Below are 26,949 nucleotides of genomic sequence, written 5' to 3' on the forward strand. Positions count from 1 at the left end.
ATGTTTTGTAATACAAGTTGCGCCTCTTTAATCCGGCGACGTTAGGATCTGGTCGTTGCTGGAAAACAGAAAGTGGCCCCTAAAGAAGCCCCCGATGTAAACACATCAAAGGTAGAACAAAGGGGAAATAATACCAAGGGCTGGCATGATTGGTGTAGCGGTTAGCGCAATGGTGATCGGGACTGGGGTTCAAATCCCGCGCTGTCTTTAAGGAGTTTGCATGTTCTCCCTGTGTCTGCATGGGTTTCCCCTCCCAGGGGCTCCAGTTTCCTCTGCTGTTCGAAACATTCCGAGGGTGTAGCTTAATGGGGTGTAAATTGGACGGCACAGACTTGTGGGCCAAAATGTGTAAATTTATTTTAATTTAAATTTTCTTCTGCCGTTAACCAATCCACATCCTTTCTGAAGGTTTAGTCTGGATTCCACAGAACTTTAGTGATTCAAGATTCCTTTTATTGTCACGTGATTCTACAAAAAATGTAATATACATGAAAACAATTGCCATTCACGTTGCCCGGCACCCCTTACAGTAAGAGAAAGAGAAGCAAACGAGAGTCCCTTCAGCGACGTCTGCAGCCACACAGACTCCTGTGCTATCCATCAGAAACCCGACCTCTAGATCCAAACCTCCAATGCGATCATGAAGCCTTCAGCACCCAAGGACCGCCGGGAGCCTTCCCTGCCCTCGACCAGATTCCCACAATCCTGTCTCCAGCAGCCTGTGTCAGTTCATCGACCACAAGAATCCAGCAGCCCACAGCCTGTGGTGGAGCCACTCGCTGGTCACATTTTTAGGTCAGGGTTCTTTAAGCTCTGTGCTAACATCTCTTTATTCCCATCTGTAATTACCCTTGAGGAGGCAATTAAGTATTCCTGGTGAAGTTGCTTCCAAGGAAGCCAATTCAGTAGGATTCTATTCGTCCTCTGACTGGCCAGTGCTGATGGCAGCCTCTTAGGAGGCCCGTCTTCCCTGAAGCCTGGCCAGTCTGGATTAAAGTGGGGACTCTCATCCGCACATAGCTGCCTGATGCCATTTCCCTCTTGGAACGTGGAGGATGATCAGTTGATTTAAAGTCACTTCAAAGCATGTGACAAGTTGCCTGTCAGGGTTCATCACTGCGTGGTATGGGAGTCACCCAGGAAAGCTGCAAAAAACCTCCGCGCATACCACCCCTCCCCCCTCCATCTGCACTTCCCACTGCCTTGGATAAGCAGCCAACTTATTAAAAGACTCATCTCAACCTTGCCACATTCTTTTCTCTCTCCCTCACCACCAAAGGACAGGGTTCTTTTCCTGTTGTCATCAGACTTCTGAATGAAATAAAATGAAGCTGCCTTTCCTCTACATCAATCGACCTCTCTCTGTAACTCAGCACTGTCTTACCTGCTGTACTATGGATGGGATGTCTATCTGGTCGGCTCACAAAACAAACCTTATCACTGCACCTTGTGACAATAATTTAGAACTTAAAACTTGAACTCGAGCTCGGCACAAAGAAATGTGCAAATCTAAATTCACAGTCGTGCAAAGGAAGTAATCCAATACACGGCGAGTTTGAAGATGGCCACACAATAAGTAGCTGGAGGAGCTCAGCGGCTACCTTCTGCCTGACAGAAGAGTATGTGGCCGAGGTAGATGGGTCCTTTGACATGCTGTGGCAGCAGGAGGAATAGACGGAGTTGGAGGGGAGATTGTGTTCCCAACACTCTGCAGTTTTACCTCGCAGTCTTGGTCCGATGCCCCACACCCAATACGGGCCAGCAACTCGCTGCGCTTGGGGTCAGGGAGCAGCAGCGATCGCCAAGGATCCGCACCATGCTCTGACCTCGTTGCTGTCATCAGGAAAGAGGCACAGGAGCCACAAGACTCACACCACCAGGTTCAGGAACAGTTGCTACCACCAGACTCCTAAACAATGAGCAAAATCAGAAGCTCATTTAAGGACTCCTACTTTTCAATGAAGATTTTGCTTCCTGAACACTTTTGGGTGTATTTTATGGATTTTGGACTGATGGTCATGAAAATTGCCTTAAAATTTTCTATCACATGCCATTTAAAAAAAATATATAACCAATTTTGTAATTTCCTATCATATTTTAGTAGAAAATTGCCCACAAAGCAAGCTGTTTTGGTCAGTCCAAGCATGCCTGGGCAGTCAGCCTATAAAAGCAGCTCACATACAGTGTGCAGATGCTGGACATTACATCGCTACAGATTGAATGCACGTTCTTCAGGCAACAGCACAGGGAGTGCACTTAACAGCAGCATTTCTTATCTTCAGGAAGATTCAACAGAAATATCTCATCAATGTCGCAACGACTGCAATACATTCTGTAACATTTGTGGTGAGTGTACGCTTAAGGCTCAAGGACGCAGCGTGAATGCACTTATTAAGAAACTCAATGAGCTCTACTTCCGTTGTAAAATTGGGGACAAACCCTGGGCTCCTCACATTTGTCGTGCAACCTGAGAGCTTGGCTCAGAGGGACATTGTGCGATTAAACACACTAAATTCAATACAAGTTAACTTAATGTTTCTTCAACTTCCTATGTGCTGCATAGGATCTGAAATTATTTTGTGTGGCGGCGCACATACTCGTAGCGAACCGGCCCCGCTTGTACCGGCGGGGCAGCTCAGGGCATCGTCGGGGGACCTCCTTGCCTCATTGTTTGAACTGAACGCCCGCCCCAGGTAGCGTGATGATGTCACCGCCCGCGCGGGGGCAGAGCTCATGCTGCCCTCAAAGGGGCACGCGCGGGTTTTTGAATTAAACGGCCGCTGAAACTCCCAACGTGGTGGTGGAGAGTCTCTTTCCTCGTAACTTCTGCGACACTTGGTGTTCGGTTTGAAGTTGTCTATCATAATGTCCATTTTTTTTTCAGGAAGCAAACCTGAAAAAAGTTGTTGCCCAGTGTTGTTTATGATTGAATATTTATGTTCCATATTGTAACTTGTTTGCTCTTCCATCTCGTTTACATTTCTCTCTTTTGTATACGTATCTTTTCTTGAGTGCAGATTCCCATCAACTCTACTCATATTCTCCCCTCACCCGCCACACGAAGAGAGATTTTCAGTGACCAATCAACCCACCTTGGGGATGTGAGAATGAGAACTGCCGGGAGGAAACCCACATAGAGGCCACGGGCGGTCAGGACTGAACTCGGATCTCTGGAACTGAGAGGCAGTTGCTCTATGAACTGACCATCACTGTCCGTCCATACATAAACAGCCCTCAAGCATTCATTGAGTAAAACACGAAGGATGCATCCTTGATTCTGGTGAAAATGCAGAAGTGTTGGAAGGTCAAAAGAACAATACCCTTGATGTCTAATAAGAGGGATTCGCTTCTGCTTCTCTTTCTCCTATTGGGGCACTGGGCAATGCTCATGGTGTCTCTTTGTCTTACAACAGACAAAAGTTGAAGGACATCACGTATATTACAATTTTATTATGTGACAATAGGGGGGAAACAAACTTTAAATTGTGTTTGAATAATCAAAACGTAAAATAAATGTTCTCTATGTACGTCCATAATAACCTTTGAATGCCTTAGAACAGGGGTGTCAAACTCAAATTCACGGAGGGCCAAAATTAAAAACTTGGACTAAGTCGAGGGCCGAACTAAATATTTATTGAAAGTTTTCAACAACATCTGCATGTTTTCTCTTCTTTCAACATATGTAATGTTAAACTTTAGGATATAGCTTTAGGAGGATAATGTTACAGGTCAGGAGTAGGTAGCTCAAGTTCACCCTTTGCTTGACCTGAGGGAAACCTATTTGGTCCCTGTGGATGTAGTCAGCATTCACAGGCTGTGTCCATTTTGGCCTGCATCAGGACTCAGCATTTCCTGCTCACTCCTCAGGCTCTAGGCCTCTGTTCACCCTCGACCCACCATCCCTCTACCTGACCAGTCCTTTACCCAACCTCTACTCACCCCTCACTCCACTCGCTCTGCCTCTACCACTACCCACCCCATCCTATACACGCCCTTCTACTGCCTCTCCCCTCAACCTGTTCCTCCCTCTACCCGTCTCTCACCCTCTAATCACCCCTCCCCTACTCACCCTGCCCCTCCCCTTTTACCTCTTCCCTATCCACCCCTCCTTCTACTCATCCCTCCCTCTAACTGCCCCTCGCACCACCATAACTTCCCCTGCCCATTACTCCTCACCTACACCCTCTGCCCACCCCTGCTTACCCACCCACTCAGGCCAGTGCGCTGCCGATCAGCCTTTGCGGACAGCCACCATCTCTCTCTTCACGTGCAGGGCCGAACCAGCTGCGCGGGTGCAAGCGCTGAAGGTCATGGCGACTGGGAGAAGTGCGCTCGCGCTGTGGAAGGGCTGTCCGGTGCCAGTCGCGCGGGGCTCGTGCTGCCCGGGGGCCATGCACAGCCTGCCATGCCCGTCGCGCCGACAGGAAATCACAGGCGCTCGCCCATCCGCCGCACAGCTCGACAGGTGGGAGAAGTGACTGGTTGTGCGGGGAGCCTTCCAACCGGCTTGCCGGCTGATGACATCGACAGACTTCTCGTGTTACAATTTCTCGTGTTACAATGGGGAAGGATGTGCAATGAAGGGGGAGGATGGTGGGGGTGACATTACCAAAAACAGCATCGGCTCTCGCTGCAGGGCGGGCCACCTCTAATACATTTTTGAAATTTGGCCCGCGGGCCAGAGTTTGACATGTGTGCCTTAGAGTAACATCTTCCTTGCAACATCCAATCTCATGATATCCAGAGTAACAACAATGAATGATTTGAAAGATATTATTGCAATTAAAAGCAGAGGTAGCCAAACACAGCCAATTTTGCGGCAAAATATCTACCACACTGCTGTCTGAATCTCTTATCCATTGGTTGCTGGATTCACCAGAATGCTATTTAATTTGCTTGTCAATGAGTCATTTTTGAACCAGATCTTCTCGGTCATGCAGTCCCAAAGAAGCTGAAAAGCAGGGTGGATTTTCGCAAAGGAAGATGGAGAGTTTCTCCACCAAAGAGGAAGCCACTGCCAACAACTTTCTCTCAGGGCCAACCTCGACAATGAATCTTGGCTCGAAACCAGGCCCATTCTCTTTCACCCACTGATGGTGCCCGGCCCACACCGTTCCTCCAGCAGATTACGTTTGGCTTCTGAGTCCAGCATCTGCAGTCTCCTGTGTGACTGCCAATATGTCACTGGCGATGAATTGTTGGAAAATATTGCCAAGAACCACTCTAATTAAATTTTGTGGTATGTTCCACAAAGTTTTTGGACCATCATCCTAATGTTTCCTGGCTTTTGGTTCACGATCTTTATAGCTTTATAGATCAAGCAGCTTTTGATCTATTAAAGATGTCCAAAAAGTTCAAGTTGTTAATGGTTTGTTAAAGTTGACCAGTAATATGTTCTACCAGTAGTGCTTGCTAAAGTCTCACTCATTGGAGTATTTACCATGCAGAATTAAATTCAGGAGGGCAAAATTTAGTGCCTCAACTCCAGTCTCAGAAGAGATTAATTAGATCAGCCTATTCATTGTCTTGTAATAAAACAGAATTTACATAAAATTGCCTTTAGTCTTCCATGAGGCAAAGATTCTCCATTAGCATTACATGACGCCCCTAACAGTAAGAGGAGAAGGACAATGTCCGTGGATTCATCTCCAGCGCTCCCGCAGCCTCTGCAGCCACACAACGTTCTAGCTCAGTTCAAACCATCGGCGGCCCGCGCTCCAGATCCAAAGCTCCAAGTCGATAAGGGAGCCTTCAGCGCCCGAGGCCCTTCGGGAACCCTCCCTGCCCTCAGCATCCTCTTGGGTCCCGATTCCAACACCTGATTCTCGTCGGCTAGTCCACGGCCTGGTGTGAGCACTTCCAGCCCCAACTCGCCCGCAGTCTGGTGCGAGGACTTTGATCCCGATCTCCTGACCGTGTGTGGGAGTTGGAGATGAAGAGGCATCCTCTATGGCCATTTACACAAACCAATACTTTCCTGAGCCCAACAGATTTGCTGCGGTGTTATTGAATTTACAAGCAGGTTATCTTGGGTTTTTTTAATGGGGGGGTGTTTTCTTGCTCCAACATTTCTGTTACTGCCTCTCATTAATATTAAGCATTTATTCCAAAGTATTTGAGCACCAATGATCAAGTTATAGACAATTGTCTCACTCCTACTGACTAAGAAAGACATGACGTTCATGAACTCTGGTGGAAAAATATTGCAAACCTCGCCAAATGCTCTCTGTGAGAGAATATCTTAGTTAACAATAATAATTAACACAAGAATGGTGTTGGGAGTTCACTGCCATATGCAAAAGTAAAATAACCAGCTGCACTGACATCCTCACTTGCTGCAATGACATAGGTATGTAAAATACACCAACAAGGGTTAGGGTAGCAGTTAGCGCCACACTTTTACTGCGCCAGTGATCAGGACTGGACCTGGGTTCGAATCCCTGTCTGTAAGGAGTTTGTACGTTATCCCTGTGTCTGTGTGGCTTTTCTCCGAGGGCTCTGATTTCCTCCTACCGTTCAAAAAAAAAATGTAATGGGGGTGGAGGTTAATCGGGGTGAAGTGGGCACCATGCTGGATATCTAAAGCATTAGTTCTCAGCCTTTTTCTTTCCACTCACATCCCACTTTAAGTAATCCCTATACTATCGGTGCTCTGTGATTGTAGTCTCCTCTACCTCGGAGAGACTGGACGCAGACTGGGAGGTCGTTTAATTGAGCATCTTCGCTCTGTCTGCTGTAATAGCTCCCAGTGGCCACCCATTTTAATTCCCCACCTCAATCCCATGCTGACATGTCTGTCCATGATCTTATGAACTGTCGGATTGAGATCACCCACAAATTGGAGGAACAACACTGTTGAGAATCAGAATCTTCTTTCATGGATAAGTTACAAAATTCGATGTTTGCCGGCACTGATGTTTGACTTTTTATACAGCTGTTGCATAATGGGAAATTTTTTTGCAAAATTCCTGCAACACAGGCTGTGTAAAAAGTTCGAACGGAAATGAGTGAATCATTCCCGTTCTGAAATTTTCCCTACAGCACCCCTAGACCGCCGGCCACCTAAACTGAACTGTAGGCCAGCCGCAACAATGGGCTAAATGAATGGGACGATGTCAAAGCTGACGTTGACGCTGTATGTCGCGCACAGGGTCTACATCACGGTTGACGTCGACCGACGTCCAGTCTTCAAAGTGACCGCAACTCAGGTGCGTGGTTTAAATGTCCTTCCTGTGTGAATGGCCACTCCAAAAGGTAATTGTGAAAATGATCAATGGGAAATTATCGCGGCAGTTGTGTAAAAACGATAATATAAACCACCTTAAAAAAAAATGCATGAAAATGCAGTGTCTGTGGTTCATTGTTCACTCAGGAATCTGATGGCAGCGGGTAAGAAGCTGTCCTTGTGCCACTGAGTGCTCGTCTTTTGGATCCTGTACCTTTTATCCCCCCATTGGTAGCAGATTGAAGTGAGCATGACCTGGGTGGTCGGGGGATCCTCGAGGATTGAGATGGCTTCCTCATATTCCAAGTGGGCAGCCTTCAACCATACATTAACATTCGCCCCTTTTAAGTTGCAGTACCTGAGTCGCCCTCCTGGGACCCGGGTGCAATTACTGGGGCAAAGGATAAGCAGGTCGGCCATTTTCCTGTACAAATAGGCCATGGACGCAACCTAGGTGAGTTTAACTGGGTTCCCTGACTACCTCTGAGGTAGGTCAGCAGCCCGGTTGGGTTCCGACGGGGCTGACCAGGTCAGACGCTTTCTAACTGCCGTGCAACTGGGGCGCTAACCGGGCAAATTGCCCGGGTTTACCCCATTTTTTACGGCAGTTTGAAAGGGCCTAGTGACTCATCCTGCTTCCGTTAGGCCCTGCCCCCTCCATCTTGCCCTTGGTCTCCTTTGCTCTGCGTTCACAGAACCACCCCTTTCCCAATCAATCCTTAGCCTTCCTCTGCTGCCCCCCTGTTCATCTCCACTTGCTGCCTCTTGGCCTGGACTCCTCCCCACCCCTTCTACCCCCAATCCTTTTATTCAAGCACCTGCCTGCTTTTCGCTCATACCTTGATGAAGGGCTCAGGCCCGAAACGTTGCCTCGTATGGACGCTGCGGACCCTGCTCAGTTTCTCCAGCATTTTTGTATATTTAGGTAAATATTCAATTAGCACCAAACACAATGAGATATTATAATAGTACGGACAGAGCTTGGAGCCGTGGAGCAGTATTCTGGTTAGGGAAGTACGAGGAGGTTCAAAAATCTTGATAGCTGTTGAAAAAAACTACTGCCCTTCAGCATTTATATTCTCTTCAAGCTTCCTCCACAGTTCAGCTCCAATCTTCACATTTTAAACATACAGCACCGTAACAGGCCATTTCGGCCCATGAGTCCGTGCCATTACACCCCATTAACTTACACCGGTTCATTTCGAACGGTGGGAGGAAAGCGGAGCCCCCGGGGGAAACCCACACAGACACGGGGAGAACATACAAACTCCTTACAGACAGCCTGGTCCCGATCGCTGGAGCTGTAAAGGCCTTGAGCTAACGGCTACATCAAACCCACCTGGCTATTCCCAACATTTTACTGCCTTGTAGTCAAAACAACAATCCATTTCGACCTGGAATACATTCAAAGACTTAGCTCCAAGATTCATATGATTCACCACCCTCTGAAACAGGAAATACTACCATATTTTAAACGGTGGCCCCTTATCGTAAGACCGGCTCAGGATTCCCATGGATTGTATCACTTTTAAAAATTCGACAAAGATCCAATACACATTTGGAGACCAGCTCTTGAAACATAGGCTACATGCAGAGATTGCTACCTCCCTGACGAGAGGCAAATTTAAAGATTCCATCATGGACACAGCTTGCAAACCCTGATGGATCCCACATCATGAGGTGTTATCCTCAAAAGATCACCCGTAACATCTGACGCTGTTCATTCAAAATAGAGATCAGTGTTTGATGGCCTTTGTAAACTCGATGGGCCGAATGGTGTGCTTCCATACTTTTTTACTCTGCAAACTGTGCAAATCCTGAGCTTAAAAAAAATGGTCAACAGGACCATGGACGGATATGTACAGGTGCTAACATCAGTCGGACCCAGGTTTGGATTAGCTCTGCTGCCGAGTTCAAGGACGAAGCAGCAATGCATGTGTCCGTGTCCATGGTATTTCTCCAGAAAATGTACAAGGTAAAATTCTTTGGAGGGTCTGTCAGCTTAGATGTTGAGGTGTAGTTTTTTTTTCCCAGACAGGAGCCCAAAAACCAGGGAGCCACAGTCTTTGGGATTGAGAGGGAACAAAATCTTCCATCTTGGGCTATACTGTATGTTTTTCACAAGTTCTAACCAAGAGAATACCAGATGCATACTGTCAAGTCAAATTCATGTGCCTATCCAAGGGTCTATTGTATGTCTCAATTGATTGCCCCAAATATCACCTCTACCTCCTCCCCTGGCAATGAATTCCAGACACCCACCACTGACATCTCCCAAAAACTTTCCTCCACTTAACTTAAACCAGATATCCTCTGGTACTTGCAACTGGCACCCCAGTGTTCTGAACTGAGTCAAGTCAAGTTTATGGTCATCTGATCACACAAGTGCAACCCGACGAAACAGCCTTCTCCGGTCCTCGGTGCAAACCACATAGACACACAACCAGACATAACACACATACAGACACACAATACACATACAGGACAAGTATTCGTATATACAAATAAATAAATATTGTTTCAAGAATATGAGCGTCTTGGATGGTTAGTGTGAACAGTTCTTTCAGTTGTTCACTGCCCGTGGGAAGAAACTGTTCCCCAGCCTGGTGGTGTTGGCTCTGATCCTCCTGGATCTCTTTCCCAGAGGGAGTAGCTGAAAGACGCAGTGTGCAAGGTGGAAGGTGTCCTCGATGATTTTGCGTGCCCCCTTCAGACAACGATCCTGGTTGATCACGTAGATGTGGGGAGAGGGGGACTTCAGGGACCCTCTCTGCCCCACTTATATTCCTGTAAATTGACCTCCAATCCATTTTCCTGCAGCAAATGTGCCACACTGTGATGCAGCCAGCCTGGATGCTCTCAATAGAAGGTTGGCATGATGGTGGCTGGTAGCCTTGCCCGCTTCAGACTTCCGGGAATGTGTTGCACCTTCCTGACAAGTGAGGAGATGTTGTGTGTCCATGATAGGTCACTAGTTAAGTGAACTCCAAGGAACTTGATGCTCTCCATAACGGAGTTGCTGATGTTTTGAGGAAGGTGGTCCTCTTGAAGACCACGATCATCTTCTTCATGCTGTCCACGTTGAGACTCAGGTTGTTAACATATCATGAGGGCTTCCACCTCTTCTCTGTTTTTCAACTCTTCGCTGTATCTGATGAGGCCAACAGCTGCTGTGTCATCTGGCTGGGTATGTAGCTGAGATGGATAGATTTTTGTATCAGTGTATCCTTTGAGGGAAGATCTAGTTCAAGTTTATTATCATCTGATTGTACATACATAATCCGACAAAACATTGTCTCATCAGTCCACGGGTGCACATACAATACGCAGTCCATGAAGATCACATAAATAATCAAAATGTATGGAAGAGCACGAGGCCACGCTAATTTTTATAGACACATATTTACTCCAGTCACCATATGCTATTGGTATCAATGACCTGAGATAGATGGAGATTAAAGAAGAATAGACATCAAATGCCAGAGGCATCACTGAGACAAAGGGTGTTTGAACCATCCTGATTTAATGTCAAAGAGAATTTGGTGCAATTTAAGAATTGTTAATTTGTCTGGAAATATGTGAACTCAAGAATAAAATGCTGGAGGAAGTCAGCTGGACTTGCAGCATCTATAGGAGGTAAAGATATATAACCACCGTTTTGGGCCTGAGTCCGGAAGCAAAAAGCAAGCAAGCTTCTGAATTATAAGGCCCTTTCGTGCAATGATAAAGCCCAACTCCAAAGGCGGAGATTCTCCATCCTTACATCAGGGGACTTACCTTCTTGAATGCGCCATGGCCGGCTCAGAGGCACCGACAACAATCCCTCTCGGAGAAGGATAATCGGCAGAGCCCATCACTCCGCCGCCTGGCTTGAATGTACAGCCGCTGTTGCGGCTGGTCAGGGGCGGGCTGATGACGCCTCGGTTGGCTCCGGAGGCGCCGCTAAACGTGGATGCGGCGCAGGAGCAGCCTTTTAGCGCTGCTCCGTGAAAGGTAATTTCCACGTTTCTCCTCTGCGTTATAGCCGGCCTCCACGCGGAGGCACGGCATGAAAGGGCCTACAGATTGGAAAGGGGAGGTGTCCAGACCAACAGACAAAAGGTGTTAAATGGATATGTCTTAAAAATGCAGCCTCAATCCTCAAAGACCCCCACCACCCAGCCGTGCCCTCTTCACGCTACTACCATTGGGAAAAAGGTACAGGAGCCTGAAGACGAGCACTCAACGGCACAAGGACAGCTTTTTCCCCGCTGCCATTAGATTCCTGAATAATCAATGAACCAAAGACATTGCCTTAATTTTTGTACACTATTATTTTTAATTTTTTATAGTGATGTTGTAAGATGGTTATAATATGAAAGTCTGCATTGTGACGCTGCCCCAAAACACCAAATGTCATGACTTGTTCGTGACAATAAATTCTGATTCTGCTAAGACAAAAGGTGAGAATTTTGGTTCTGTCCAAGGAGACAGAGGGAAAAGGGGGGAGAGAGAGAGAGAGAGAGAATTAGAGGAAAGGAGACAGGGGATGAAAATGGGGGGGGCTCTCTCTTGCAAATGACTCAAACACTTTAATGTACGAATGCGCACATTCTAAGAGACCTTTAACAAGACCACCACAAGTTCAATTGTCCATTTTGTGTTCTCACTGGTGCACTTCAAGAACGAAATGATGGCATTGATCAGAGTTCATGCTTTCTCTCAAGATTCCATCAATTTTTTACAAGTATGGGGACAAGAGTCCAGATATTCAGAGCAGACTGAGTTAATTTAAAAAAAAAACTTTTGCAACAACAATTAAGTGTGAGATTGTAAAATTTTAGGATTGTAATATTTCCTCAAGGACAAATCTGTGGAAGTGGTCAAAGAAGGTGAAGTAACTGTGGCAATAAAAGGACCGGTATAGATGAGGATTTTGTTAGCAGAATTGTCATGTAAGCTAAGGTATTAAAGGTTATGGGGATAAGGATGAGTGGGAAAATGGATCAGCTCATTTTAATGGTAAGGACACAGTGCAAAGAACCTCATAAAATAAACAAAAATAGTGCAATAAAAAAATCAAAGTGAGGCAGTGTCCGTGGTTCATTGATGGGTGGAGGGGGTCTTTGAGGATGGAGGCTGCTTTCTTAAGACACCGACCGCCTCATGTACATATCCTCGATGGAGTGGAGTCTGGTGCCTGTGATGTCGCAGGCTGAGATAAAAGCCCTCTGGAGTTTATTCATGTCTGACCCAGACAGTCATGCAACCAGCCAGAATGCTCTCCACGGTACACTTGTAGAAGTTTCTGAGAGTCTTCGGTGACCTACCGAATCTCCCCAAACTCTTCACAGAGTATAGCTGCTGGCGAGCCTTCTTTGTGGCTGCATCCCGCCCGGACAGATCCTCGGAGATGTCGACACCCAGAAATTTTAACTTCTCCACCGCCGACCCCTCGATGACGGCTCGTGTCCTCCTGAAGCACATACAAGAGCAGACATGTTTCAACTGCCCATGCCTCAAGACCCTGACCTTACATTGTTTAACTATGTGCGAAAATTTGTTTAAGATAGCCAAGGCAAATCAGGCCCACTTTAGAGAAAGTACAGGCATGCTCATGGCCCCGATATCGATATGTAAGACAGGGGAAAAGTAGTCATCCCCCCCCCCCCTCGCTCAATCCACGAAACAGACTTTACCAAACAAAGACTCTGGTTGGGTGGGTGCAGAAGTGTCCCCCTTTCCAGTTGAAATTCCCCACTAACCTGCAGAACTTGCAGACCAGGGCACATGTCCTGCAATGAATAATGAACCAAGAGAACACCACACCAAGCCTCTGGACCGACGAGATTCAAACAGGACAAACTCGCGGAGGAAAATGATGCATCTAACTCGGAATATGAACGCGGGATTGTCCCGTTAGGTAGCACCCTTCCCCCCTCCCACCAACCCTCTCTCCACCAGTCCATAGAAGGCAAAAAACAACTGCCACAAATACCAAATTTTCAGAACTACTTGGCACAGGTTCATAATTCTGATTTTTTTTTCTTTAAATAGGGCACTCAAAGAAAATTAATTCAAACCAGTGAAATTCAATTTCATTAGATAGCACAATATATCCATCCTCTGGGCCAGAAAGCCAGATTGACAGTCAAATGATGCACATTTTAAAACAAAAATACTATTACAAAGGGAAATAGATATAGTCAATAAAATCAATGCATTGGGTGATTGAATCTCAAACACACTCCTCGTCTAACAGGGGGGGTTGGAAAATCTGATTTTACAACCATGCCATTTTAATACTAATTTATAAACTTAGGGAATGGATGGATCCGGGGTTAGATTCCCCTTACAAATTACTTTATTCTCCTCTAATTTCCCCTCCAACCAGCAACAGACAGGCCCATCGGTGGGCCAAAGACACTGCAAGTATTCAGAGGGACGAATCACCCACGGTGTGTCACCCTACATAACAACCGGTTGACTAACACGTTCGCACCGGAATTTGAGCCCAACCTACACAAAGGCACCGAGAAATAAAAGAGGCAAGCTTGGGATTTACAAATGAAGAGATAACAGCAAAGGGAGGGACTGGGTGGGGGATTTTTTTTTAACTTGGAACAGAAGGGTTCAATGCTGTTCGCAGCATTCTCTGTTGTCATTGTTTGATTAAAGGAGCCATGGAACAAAAAGATGCTACTCACTGTGGACAAAGATGCTGAGGATTTTGTCCTCAACCCCCGTCTGTGGGCTGGCTTGTCACACCGCCACACCACAGATTCAGAACCAAGAGACAGATAGTGACGAATCTCAAGCTCCCTGTTCTTCCAGCTCTTGTATTTAGCTCTACTCTGAGTGGCACTGCTAGTTCGGGCATGCTCTGTGCTGAGCAAGTCATGTGACTTCCAGCTGAACCCAAGCCATACAAAAGAACCACTAAGGCAACTGTGGAGGGATGTGATTTCTCCCTGACACAATGTGCTGAGTACAATTCTCTCTAATTAATCCTGTTCGGCACCAAGCAAGAGGAGCTCTGAGTTGTCTGCTTTTAACAGCTGACACAAAAAATCTTGTTTTAAAGTTATTTGTGATATTAATGTCATATTTTACACGGGGCCAAGGCACATAACATAAACCACCTGATGTAGAATGAATTTTTGGCTGAAGCTCTTACCCCCCCTCCCCCCCACCCACCATCAGACTCTTCAAAAACCAACTTAATCAGGGACTCGGTTAAGGACTCGTACTTTAGCACCTCATTGGTTTTTTTCCTCTGTTTTCCAGTCCGTTTGTTTGCAATTCTTTATTTGATTACATGTTTACGTTGAGGCAATTTTGTTTTGCACTACCAATAATTGGTAAAGGTTGAACCTCTCTCATCCGGTGCTCTGTGGTCCAGCAACTCCCGTGTTCCAACACAGTTTCAATCTGCTGTCGTCAGTGCAAACTCCTTACAGACCGTGCAGGATTCCCACCCCGATCCCGATTGCTGGCGCTATAATGTTGTCGCACTAACCTTGCTGCCCGACATGTATGTACTCTGACAACAAATATTAAATCTGAATCTGAGATATGTTGTAAGTAAAGCAGTTTATAATTTTTGTTGACTGTGTCTATTTTAAAGTCTCAATTTATTTACAATAGAAAAAGATAAAATACTGGAAATATTCAGCAGGAAACAGCTGCATCTGTGGGTAGAAAAACAAAGTTTAATGGCTAAAGGCCCTTCATCGGAACTGGGAAAAAGAAAAAAAATAAGTTTGTTAGGCTGCAGGGAACATGGGGGAAGGGGGCTTACTTCCAGGTAAAACTAGGGTGTCCGTGGTAAGTTGTGAACAATATTACCTGATCAGGAAAGAGGTGTCGGTGCCACAAGACTCGCACCCCCAGGTTCAGGAACAGCTGCTCCCCCTCCACCGTCAGACCCCTCAACCACACACTCAATCAGGGACTCGTTTAAGGACTTTTGCACGTTATTTCGATTTCTGATTTCAGGTTTATTGTCAGAGTACATACATGACATAATAGACAACCCTTAGATTCCTTTATCCTGCAGGCGAGGCAGAATGACCACTTATTGGCAGTGCCAAAAACCACCAAAACTGACTCAACAGAGAGATTAAACAAGTCAATAAAGTGCGCAAGTGAGCGTCCTTATACAAGTCCCTGATTGAGTTTGTTGTGGAGGTGTCTGATGGCAGGGAGGGGTGACGTGACTGAATATTCATTTTATTCTGTATTTCACAGTTTGTTAACATTTCTCTCTTTTGCATACGTATCGTTTCTGGAGTACAGTTCCTTGCACTACCGATAATTAGGAATTCTGCATGGCCCATCAGGAAAAAAAGCATCTTAGGTTTGCGATAAATCAGAACTTTGAACGAGTGAATGGGAATAGTCGGGGAGAACAGAGACAGAAGAACGTAGAAGTCGCAAAATGAAGAGCTCAAAAACAGGCCTGGCAGGTCAGGCTGGGCACGCCATCCCCTTCTTCTTCCCCCATTGCCTTTCCCCAGCTCTCTCGCTTCCCTTTTCCCTGTCTCCTCGCACAGAACCATAACCAATTCTCACCTCCCCTCTTCATAATAAACAATGAATACCTTTTGTTGGTCTGGACTCCTCCATCTTTATTCTGACACCTGTTCATTGCTTATACCTTGAAGAAGAGTTCAGGCCCGAAGCATCGGAAATAATAACGCAATCACAAAGAAGACTCGCTAGCGGCTATACTTCGGGAGTTGCCTGAGGAGATTCCATATGTCACCAAAAACTCTCATAAACTTCTACAGGTGGACCGTGGAGAGCATTCTGGCTGGTTGCATCACTGCCTGGTATGGAGGCACTAACTCTCAGGACAAGAATAAACTCCAGAGGGTCATTAACTCAGCCTGTGACATCGCAGACATCAAACCTCACTCTATTGAGGACATCTGCATGAGGCGGTGTCTTAAGAAAGCAGCCTCTATCCTCAAAGACCCCACCACCCAGGCCATGTCCTCTTCACTCTGCTACCATCGGGGAAAGGTACAGGAGCCTAAAGACGAGCACTCAGCGGCACAAGGACGGCTTCTTCCCCTCCGCCATCAGATTCCTGAATGATCAATAAACCAAAGACCCTGCCTGACTTTTCGTGGACTATTACTGTTTTGTTAAATGTATTGTAATGCTGTAAGATGGTTATAATATGAATGTTTGCTCTTTGATGCTCCGCAAAACACCTAATTTCATGACTGGTTCATGATAATAAATTCTGATTCTGAAATATCTTCACCTCCTATAGACGCTGCAAGACTGGCTGAATTCCTCCCACATTTCTGCATGGTTTTAAAAAAAATTCAAGTAAAGAAACACGACAACTGCGGATGCTGGAACCTCAAGCAAACGGGCAGAAGATGAGGGGAGCCAGTAGGCCAGGCAGCATCCATGGAGAGAAACGGTCAGTCAACGCTTTGGGTCAGGTCCCTTTGTCGAGACAAAAGCAGGAAGGGAGGTGTCCAGTCCATCAAGATGGGGACCAGGGGGAGGTGGAGGGAACAAGAGAAGCTGGTGAGTGGCCATGGATACAAGAGACGGCAGATAAAATCTGCTGGAGGATCTCAGCCAGTCTCAATGAGGGGTTCTGACCCAAAAATGTTGACAAAATCTTTTTTTATCCCGCTGACGATGCTCATCCCACCCAAGCTCCTCCAACAGATTGGTTATAGCACCATTTGCAATTGAGTGGAGATCTGTTAAGCCTGGGGTACAGAAAGAAAAGTATGTTGACATGGTTAGATGAGGCGGGGAGCTGTGCAGTGGAAGTAGAAACACCACCAATTATCGAATGTGCCAAATGATCAGTTTCCAATAATTATTCAAAAAAAAAGTTGGCTGATATAATAGCTTAAAATTATTATGTGATTGATGAATGGGCAAGTTTCATTGAATGCAGAATTTTCAAAGCACTAGTGGTTCTCAATCGTTCAGCCACGGCCCACATTGAGTATTGTAAAAACCAATGGGGATTTGTAGATGCCAGATAAGTGCTCGAGACTGCGTGTTGCGTGAATGGAGAGCTAATGGCAAGGGCGCAGCAATTTTAAAATTCCGTTTTTTTTTACCCATTCGTTTTCCGCAATATTTTTGCCGGTTGCCTGAATTCCAGATACTAGGGATATTTCTGTATTGTTTTATTTACCACGGACAACCTATTTCAAATCCCCAGAGCACCAGTGGGTGGTAGGGAAGCCCTTGGTAAGCTCAAGGCCCTTCCCAGAGCAATGACAGAATTCTTGTTTTGGTGGATTTATTTAGAGTGTTAATTTTTTTAAATTTACAATCATGTCTGACATCTAATTTGCTTATTACGTCAATAATATTTGTCATCATCGCTTGGCCACAGACCACCTGTAACAAATCCATGGACTATCAGTAGACTGCAGTTTAAGAAAACTAGCATTTGAACGTTACTGCTAGAAACATATTGGTATAAGAAACATCACGTGAACAGCATTGCGCTAACTGCTACGTCAACCGTGCCACCCTGATATACATTCTCCAGGGCCCGCTTTGTACAATAACATCATTTGATACAAATGTTGGAGAAAACACTAGGGAGAGGAGGGAATATGTTGAGAGTGATGAGAGTTTATTTGCATAGATGTGTAGATGTATCAAACATTTTACTTGCTGTGGACGCAAAGATGTGTAAAATACGCCAACTATAATCGTATCAATTAAATTAACACAATATGCCAAGACAGAGCCAGATCATAAATATAAAAGGATAGATAAATACATATTAATGGTTTCAGTTGGTGCAAAAAAGAAAAAGGATTTATAAAAAAAATTACTTTTAAAATTTAGACATACAGCACAGTAAAACCCCATCCGGCACACGATTCCGTGCCACCCAAATGCACTCGATTAGCCTACAAACCCTGTACATTTTGAAGGGTGGGAGGAAACCCATCCAAGTCATGGGGATTATGTACAAATTCCTTACCGACAGGGCTGGATTCGATTCCGGGTCGCTGACGCTGTAATAGCGTAGCGCTAACCACTAGGCAAACCGTGCTGTGGATGTTTGATCAGTGCAGGCGGATCTTTTAGTGTAGCTTGTGGTCAGGGTGGTACGGAAGATTCAATAGTTGTTGGGATAAAAACTGTTCTTGAATCTTCAACTGGTGGACTTCAGTAACTTCTTCGATAAGAGATTAAGAAAAAGGTGATGGGGATCTTTTGCAACATTGGCTGTCTTTTTAAGGCAGCGTCTCACATCCATATCTTCAACGGACAGGAAGTCAGTAGCCATGATGGATTTGGTTAGGTTTTCCACTTTCTGCAGACTACTGCATTTCTGGACCCTTGAGTATTGAAGTAAAATGACGCTGGAGAAACTGAGCAGGTCAAACAGTGTACTTTATTCTTTGGCTTGGCTTCGCGGACGAAGATTTATGGAGGGGTAATGTCCACGTCAGCTGCAGGCTAGTTTGTGGCTGACAAGTCCGATGTGGGACAGGCAGACACGGTTGCAAGGGAAAATTGGTGGGTTGGGGTTGGGTGTTGGGCTTTTCCTCCTTTGTCTTTTGTCAGTGAGGTGGGCTCTGCGGTCTTCTTCAAAGGAGGTTGCTGCCCGCCGAACTGTGAGGCGCCAAGATGCACGGTTTGAGGCGATATCAGCCCACTGGCGGTGGTCAATGTGGCAGGCACCAAGAGATTTCTTTAGGCACTCCTTGTACCTCTTGTTTGGTGCACCTCTGTCACGGTGGCCAGTGGAGAGCTCGCCATATAACACGATCTTGGGAAGGCGATGGTCCTCCATTCTGGAGACGTGACCTACCCAGCGCAGTTGGATCTTCAGCAGCGTGGATTCGATACTGTCGGCCTCTGCCATCTCGAGTACTTTAATGTTAGGGATGAAGTCGCTCCAATGAATGTTGAGGATGGAGCGGAGACAACGCTGGTGGAAGCGTTCTAGGAGCCGTAGGTGATGCCGGTAGAGGACCCATGATTCGGAGCCGAACAGGAGTGTGGGTATGACAACGGCTCTATATACGCTAATCTTTGTGAGGTTTTTCAGTTGGTTGTTTTACCAGACTCTTTTGTGTAGTCTTCCTAAGGCGCTATTTGCCATGGCGAGTCTGTTGTCTATCTCGTTGTCGATCCTTGCATCCGATGAAATGGTGCAGCCGAGATAGGTAAACTGGTTGACCGTTTTGAGTTTTGTGTGCCCGATGGAGATGTTGGGGGGCTGGTAGTCATGGTGGGGAGGTGGCTGATGGAGGACCTCAGTTTTCTTCAGGCTGACTTCAAGTCCAAACATTTTGGCAGTTTCCGCAAAACAGGACGTCAAGCGCTGAAGAGCTGGCTCTGAATGGGCAACTAAAGCGGCATCGTCTGCAAAGAGTAGTTCACGGACAAGTTACTCTTGTGTCTTGGTGTGAGCTTGCAGGCGCCTCAGATTGAAGAGACTGCCATCCGTGCGGTACCGGATGTAAACAGCATCTTCATTTTTGAGGCCTTTCATGGCTTGTTGCAGCATCATGCTGAAGAAGATTGAAAAGAGGGTTGGTGCGAGAACGCAGCCTTGCTTCACGCCATTGTTAATGAAGACTACCATACTGCAATCCACTGAAGAGGTACTGGGCTTCTCCTCCAGGAAAAACAAGGACTGGTTCGACGAAAACAACCAGGAAATCCAGGAGCTGCTGGCAAAGAAGCGAGCTGCCCACCAGGCTCATGTTGCAAAGCCGTCCTGGCCAGAGAAGAAACAAGCCTTCCATCGCGCATGCAGCCACCTTCAGCGCAAACTCCGGGAGATCCAAAATGAGTGGTGGACTAGCCTCGCCAAACGAACTCAGCTCAGCGCGGACATTGTCGACTTCAGGGGTTTTTACGAGGCTCTAAAGGCTGTGTGTGGCCCCTCACCCCAGGTCCAAAGCCCGCTGCGCAGCTCAGACGGCAAAGTCCTCCTCAGCGACAAGATCTCCATCCTCAACCGATGGTCAGAACACTTCCAATCTCTTTTCAGTGCCAAACGCTCAGTCCAAGAATCCGCCCTGCTCCAGCTCCCTCAACAGCCCCTGAGGCTAGAGCTGGATGAGGTCCTCACCCTGGATGAGACATATAAGGCAATCGAACAACTGAAAAGTGGCGAAGCAGCAGGTATGGATGGAATCCCCCCAGAGGTCTGGAAGGCTGGCGGCAAAACTCTGCATGCCAAACTGCATGAGTTTTTCAAGCTTTGTTGGGACCAAGGAAAACTGCCTCAGGATCTTCGTGATGCCATCATCATCACCCTGTACAAAAACAAAGGTGAGAAATCAGACTGCTCAAACTACAGGGGAATCACACTGCTCTCCATTGCAAGCAAAATCTTCGCTAGGATTCTCCTCAATAGAATAATACCTAGTGTCGCCGAGAACGTTCTCCCAGAATCTCAGTGCGGCTTTCGCGCAAACAGAGGAACTACTGACATGGTCTTTGCCCTCAGACAGCTCCAAGAAAAATGCAGAGAACAAAACAAAGGACTCTACATCACCTTTGTTGACTTGAAGTGAAGGTTGAGCTTGCAGCGAACCAGCCGGTGGTCAGTGTGGCATTCCGCGCTGTATGACCCTGGTGTGGAGCACATCTCGTTTATCTCTTTCTCGCACCAGGACGTAGTCCAGGAGGTGCCAGTGTTTGGATCGGAGATGCATCCAGGTCGTCTTCAGGCTGTCCCTCTGCTGGAAAAGGGTGTTTGTAATGACAAGTCACTGTTCTGCGCAGAGTTCCAACAGGAGGCGCCCATTGTCGTTGCACTTGCCGACACCATGCTTGCCCTGGATTCCTGGCCAGGTTTCTGAGTCTTTGCCGACGCGAGCGTTGAAGTCGCCAAGGATGACAACCTTGTCGGCTGTAGGGGTGCATTGAATGAGGTTGCGCAGATCAGTGTAGAACTTGTCCTTTTCTGCTGGTTCCGCCTGGAGGGTTGGAGCATAGACACTGATCAGGGTGATGCGACACTTGTTTTGAAGGGGGAGTCGCATGGACATGATCCGGTCCGAGTGGCCTGTCGGGAGGTTTTCGAGTTTGGAGGCAATGGAGTTCTTGACCATGAAGCCTACAACAGATCGGCGTCATTCATCCATAGGCTTGCCAGACCAGTAGAGTGTGTAGCCTGCGCCGCGTTCTTGGAGGCTGTCTACATCTGCAAGGCAGACTTCACTGAGAGCGGCTATGTCGATATCGAGTCTGAGGAGTTCATGTGCGATGAGGGCAGACTGACGTTCAGGTCGGTGGCTGTCAGTCTTGTCTAGCATGGTTCTGATGTTCCAGCTCGCTAGCTTGAGTTTGTGAGCATCTTTTGAGGGGGAGGATGTGAAGGGGGAGGACGTGGACCTTTCCTCGGGCCTGCGCAAAGGAGCTTTTAGGGCCGCCGCTGCTTTCCCTGTGCCCGCCGCCTCCTTCTTTCTGCCCGGACCGGGGCCTCCGCCTGCTTCGCTCTGCCGAGGCCAGGGCCACTGCCTCTCCCTCGCTTCTGCCCGGACCGGGGCCTCCGCCTCCATTAACAGTGTACTTTATCTTCTTTGGCTTGGCTTCGCGGACGAAGATTTATGGAGGGGGTAAAAAGTCCACGTCAGCTGCAGGCTCGTTTGTGGCTGACCAGTCCGATGCGGGACAGGCAGACACGATTGCAGCGGTTGCAAGGGAAAATTGGTTGGTTGGGGTTGGGTGTTGGGTTTTTCCTCCTTTGCCTTTTGTCAGTGAGGTGGGCTCTGCGGTCTTCTTCAAAGGAGGCTGCTGCCCGCCAAACTGTGAGGCGCCAAGATGCACGGTTTGAGGCGTTATCAGCCCACTGGCGGTGGTCAATGTGGCAGGCACCAAGAGATTTCTTTAGGCAGTCCTTGTACCTTTTCTTTGGTGCACCTCTGTCACGGTGGCCAGTGGAGAGCTCGCCATATAATACGATCTTGGGAAGGCGATGGTCCTCCATTCTGGAGACGTGACCCATCCAGCGCAGCTGGATCTTCAGCAGCGTGGACTCGATGCTGTCGACCTCCGCCATCTCGAGTACCTCGACGTTAGGGGTGTGAGCGCTCCAATGGATGTTGAGGATGGAGCGGAGACAACGCTGTGTGTGTCCACCAGTGTACTTTATACATCAAAGATAAATATACATATCCAACGTTTCAGGCTTGAGACCTTCATCAAGGTATGAGCAAAATGTAGGGAGATGTCTGGTTAAAATGGTGAGGTGGGAGAAGTACAGACCCACAGGTGGATAAGGGAGGGAGAGCACATCAGGAAACAGAGGAAGGGTGTAAGGAGAGGTAAGGGGTGGAGATTTGGAGGGAATGGGGAAGAGAAGGAGAACAGGGAGTAAGCTAGCAGAAAATGGAGACGTCGATGCTAATGTCATCCGGTTGGGGAGTGCCCAGACAGAATATTGCTCCTTCAATTTACGGATGGTCTTGCTTTGACAGTACACGAGGCCATGAACAAACACGTCAGAGTGGGAGTGGGACACAGAATTGAAAAGGTCAGCCATTGGGAGGATCTCTCTCATTGATGTGGACAGAGTGAAGCGATCTCTCAGTCTACGTCCAGTCTCTCCGGATATTGCAACCAGTTTGTATACTTTCCACAGTACACCTGATGTTTATTGTAATTATTTTAGTTAAGACATGGAAGCACTAGTGGTAATTTGAGCCAGTCTTCAAAACCATATAACCACTTACAGCACAGAACAGGCCAGTTCGGCCCTACTAGTCCATGCCGTAGCAAATCCCCACCCTCCTAGTCCCACTGACCAGCACCCGGTCCATACCCCTCTAGTCCCCTCCTATCCATGTAACGATCCAGTCTTTCCTTAAATGTAACCAATGATCCCGCCTCGACCACGTCTGCCGGAAGCTCATTCCACATCCCCACCACCCTCTGCGTAAAGAAATTTCCCCTCATGTTCCCCTTATAATTTTCCCCCTTCAATCTTAAACCATGTCCTCTAGTTTGAATCTCCCCCTTTCTTAATTGAAAAAGCCTATCCACATTTACTCTGTCTGTCCCTTTTAAAATCTTAAACACCTCTATCAAGTCCCCTCTCAATCTTCTACGCTCCAGATAAAAAAGCCCCAGTCTGCACAACCTTTCCCTGGAACTCAGACCCTGAAATCCTGTCAACATTCTCGTGAACCTTACCATATATATTATCAGTAATAAAATAGCAGATCACAACTTATGAGTCACACAATTCAACTAGATTAGAGCCCATATTTTTGCTGAGAAACCCATTAAAAAAAACCAAATATATCACTTCTGGCCCAATGAGTCCGTGCCGCCCAATTACACCTACAACCCCCGTACATTTTAAAAAGTTGGAGGAAACCAAAGCACCCAGGAAGACCCACGCAGACATGGGGAGAACGTACAAAATTCTCAGAGACAGCACCAGATTGGAACCCGGGTCACTGGGTCTGTGTCAGCGTTATGCTAACCACTCCACTAACCATGCCGCCATTTTATTTCTATTATAATTGTACTGACTGCGATTTTTTTTTTGCTCAAATAAATGCTTTTGCAACCTTCTGAAGAATCATTGCAGCCATTTTCAACCATTCTTTGGCTATATGTTCCCCACCCCTCTCCTAGGATTCTGCCCAGTACATTTTGAATGGTGGGAGGAAACCCGAGTATCCTCTCCCCCAACCCCCCCCCCTCCGGGAAAACCCACGCAGACACGGGGAGAACGTACAAACTTCTTATAGACAGCGTGGGATTCGAACCCCGGTCCCGATCGCTGGCGCTGTAAAGGCGCTGCACTCACCACATCCCCTTACACTACTTAAATAGCATGAAAAATATTGATGTTATGTGAGGTGAAAATAAAACAAGATTTTATTTAAATGCGCTGTGGCCCCAGAAGGGCTATAGGGCAACTGTGGAGAATGGCTGATGTAATGGATATTTTGCAGTTAAATCTATACACTACAAACACAACAGAACCTTTGAACACCAAACTTATTTTGGAATTAATGTGTTTTTCTCTTAATGGAGAGCTGAGTATTTTAATTTCTACCCTTGTTGTTAATCCTTTAATTTATTTTTCCACTGTTTTTAAAAAAAGTTTTTCAAATGACACTTTTTAAAATTGAAAATGAGTCCTGCCTAAACCAGGTTGAGATGTCCCCCTAATCTTTCTCTGTAGCCTGATGTTGCTAAAACTTGGATCCAAGCTTTGAAGGAGAGTTGTCAGTACGTTTCCACTTACATTTTGGCCTCTTCTGCTACTGGGCACGAGAACACAAGAAAATAGGAACAAGAACAGGCCATTCAGCCCCTCAGACCTACCCCACCATTCAGTACAATCATGGCTGATCCATTGCAAGGATCAATTCCTCTTCTCTGCCAGTTCGATAGAGCTGTTGATTTTTTAAAAACATACATGGAGCCAGTTATACCTCGGGGCGGGGTTGACGGTCCTGTCGCACCCGCTCATGTACGTCAAGGTGCTGATTCAGGTTGGTCATGAGCCCATGGGTCCTTCTCTGGGCCGGAACATCTTTCGGACGCCCAGTTCTCCAGCTGCCTGGACTCTTTGCTTACGCCAAGCACATTGTGAAATTTAGACATACAGCACAGTAACAGGCCCTTTCAGCCCACGAGCCTGTGCCGCCCAATTACACGCCAATGACCTACGACCCTGGTATGTTTTTGAAGGCTCGGAGGAAACCCACACAGACACAAGGAGAACACACACACTCCTTACAGACAGCGCTGGCTCTGAACCCAGGTTGCTGGCGCTGTAACAGCGTTGCGCTCAAAATCAATCATACTTTTTAAATAGCTCAATTAATCCAGCCTCCAGAACCCTCTGGGATAAAGAATTCCAGAGATTCACTACTCTCTGGGAGAAGAAATTCTCTGTTTTCAAAGTCTGCCCCATATCTCAAAACCATTTTCATTCATTCGTCTCTCCCACGAGATGAAATCTTTCTAAATCTATATTTTCCTGGTCTAAATTCATCTGAACTCCAAAGGTGAGGAGGGAGAGGCTGAACGTAACATTTTAACACAGAGGCTGCCCATTGAGGTGGTTGAGGCAGGTCCTATTGCCACATTCAATAAAAATAGGGACGGATACAGGTTTCAAATGATATGGGCCAAATGTGGGCAGGAGGGTTAAGTGTGAGGAGGACGTTCTGGTCGGCGTTCGACTCAGTAACTTAGTGCTACAGGCCAGTAAAGCCCCACAACAGTCTTGTTTGCCTAATGAAACTAGCTGATCCCTGCCAGAATTTTTGTGCAGATGTTGCAATGCATTCCTCGAGCGGGGAAAGGAACTATCAGTCGGAGATCGCACTCCTAATTGTTAACCAGTGATCCCTGCTGGAAGGTGCATGTGCATAGATGGCAGGTGAGGGCTCTGCTGTGATGTAGCTGTTTGCCAGTACTCACTAGCCGCACATGAAGGTTTTAATTATCTGATGTACTGGAGGATAGCCAGCATTGCTCAATGACTTCCAGGAGCAAAGTCAATGTAAGGAAAACTGGCTGGGCACAAAAAAAAGCCAAGAAAATATGGAAGATAGTTTTTAAAAAATGCAGAGCCACTGGAAAGATAACACTGGACAATGAAAATTTGCTTCCTGAACACTTCTGGGTGAATGTTACAGATTTTTAATGACTGATCACGAAAATCATGTACCATTTTTAAGATACGATTTCCTGTTATATTTTAAATCTACTGATATATTGCCCACAAAGTAAGTTATTTTGGTCAGTCCAAGTCTGCCTGGGCATGCACAATCAGTACAGGTGCTGTACGAATATTGTCTTAACCTGGGCATGCTTAGTCAGGATATAGATGCACTCAGGCTGTAAAAGCAGCTCACATATACAGATCATATGGATGTAGATCGAACGCACGTTGATGCACATATTCTTCAGGCAATGTCGTTGTGAGTGTACTTCACAATTTTATTTAATGTCTTCAGTCAGAAAAGTCTCGTCAAAGTCACAGCAGCTGCGATACATTCTATTACATTTGTGGCGCGTATACACTTAAGGCTCAAAGACGCAGCGTGATTGCACTTATTAAGAAAGCCTATGACCTCTACTTCAGTTGTAAAATTGGTGCCAAACTCTGGGCTCTTTGCATTTGTTGTGCAACAAGTGAAGTTAACCTGAGAATTTGGCCAGCATTATGTGATTAAAAATGTTAAATTCAATAAAAGTTCATTGAATGTTTTTTCAACTTCTTACAAAATACAGCAAATCTGAAATTATCTATGTTGATATTACCTATCATAATCCTCAATTTAAAAAAAAACATTGTTGTCCAGTGTAATGTTATGCTAACAAGAGTAACATTAGCATAGAATTGACTTCTGGAGGTCAAGGATGGCTTGCTGTCACTATACAGTGGGCTTACAAGACTAATGTGGGGTCTGCAATGGGTGGGGTCTGCAATGGGTGGGGTCTGCAATGGGTGGGGTCTGCAATGGGTGGGGTCTGCAATGGGTGGGGTCTGCAATGGGTGGGGTCTGCAATGGGTGGGGTCTGCAATGGGTGGGGTCTGCAATGGGTGGGGTCTGCAATGGGTGGGGTCTGCAATGGGTGGGGTCTGCAATGGGTGGGGTCTGCAATGGGTGGGGTCTGCAATGGGTGGGGTCTGCAATGGGTGGGGTCTGCAATGGGTGGGGTCTGCAATGGGTGGGGTCTGCAATGGGTGGGGTCTGCAATGGGTGGGGTCTGCAATGGGTGGGGTCTGCAATGGG

General features: G+C 46.6%; 1 protein-coding gene across 11 annotated transcripts in view; it reads right to left on the reverse strand.

Moving 5' to 3' along the window:
* The window catches only part of LOC138745530 (protein mono-ADP-ribosyltransferase PARP6-like), a 119,347-nt gene that overhangs the window by 79,484 nt on the left and 12,914 nt on the right, over nt 1-26,949 (reverse strand). For 8 of the 11 annotated variants that reach the window (XM_069902664.1, XM_069902665.1, XM_069902667.1 and 5 more), the window contains exon 2: nt 12,535-12,680. The exons of 1 other annotated variant lie outside the window; for it this stretch is intronic. The gene's annotated coding sequence lies outside the window, so the exon portion shown is untranslated. Of the gene's footprint in view, nt 1-12,534; nt 12,681-13,911; nt 14,047-26,949 lie in introns of those variants that run through there. 2 more of the 11 variants (XM_069902659.1, XM_069902661.1) reach the window with 2 other exon arrangements.

Source organism: Narcine bancroftii, chromosome 11 (assembly GCF_036971445.1).
Source record: "Narcine bancroftii isolate sNarBan1 chromosome 11, sNarBan1.hap1, whole genome shotgun sequence".
Taxonomy (NCBI): domain Eukaryota; kingdom Metazoa; phylum Chordata; class Chondrichthyes; order Torpediniformes; family Narcinidae; genus Narcine; species Narcine bancroftii.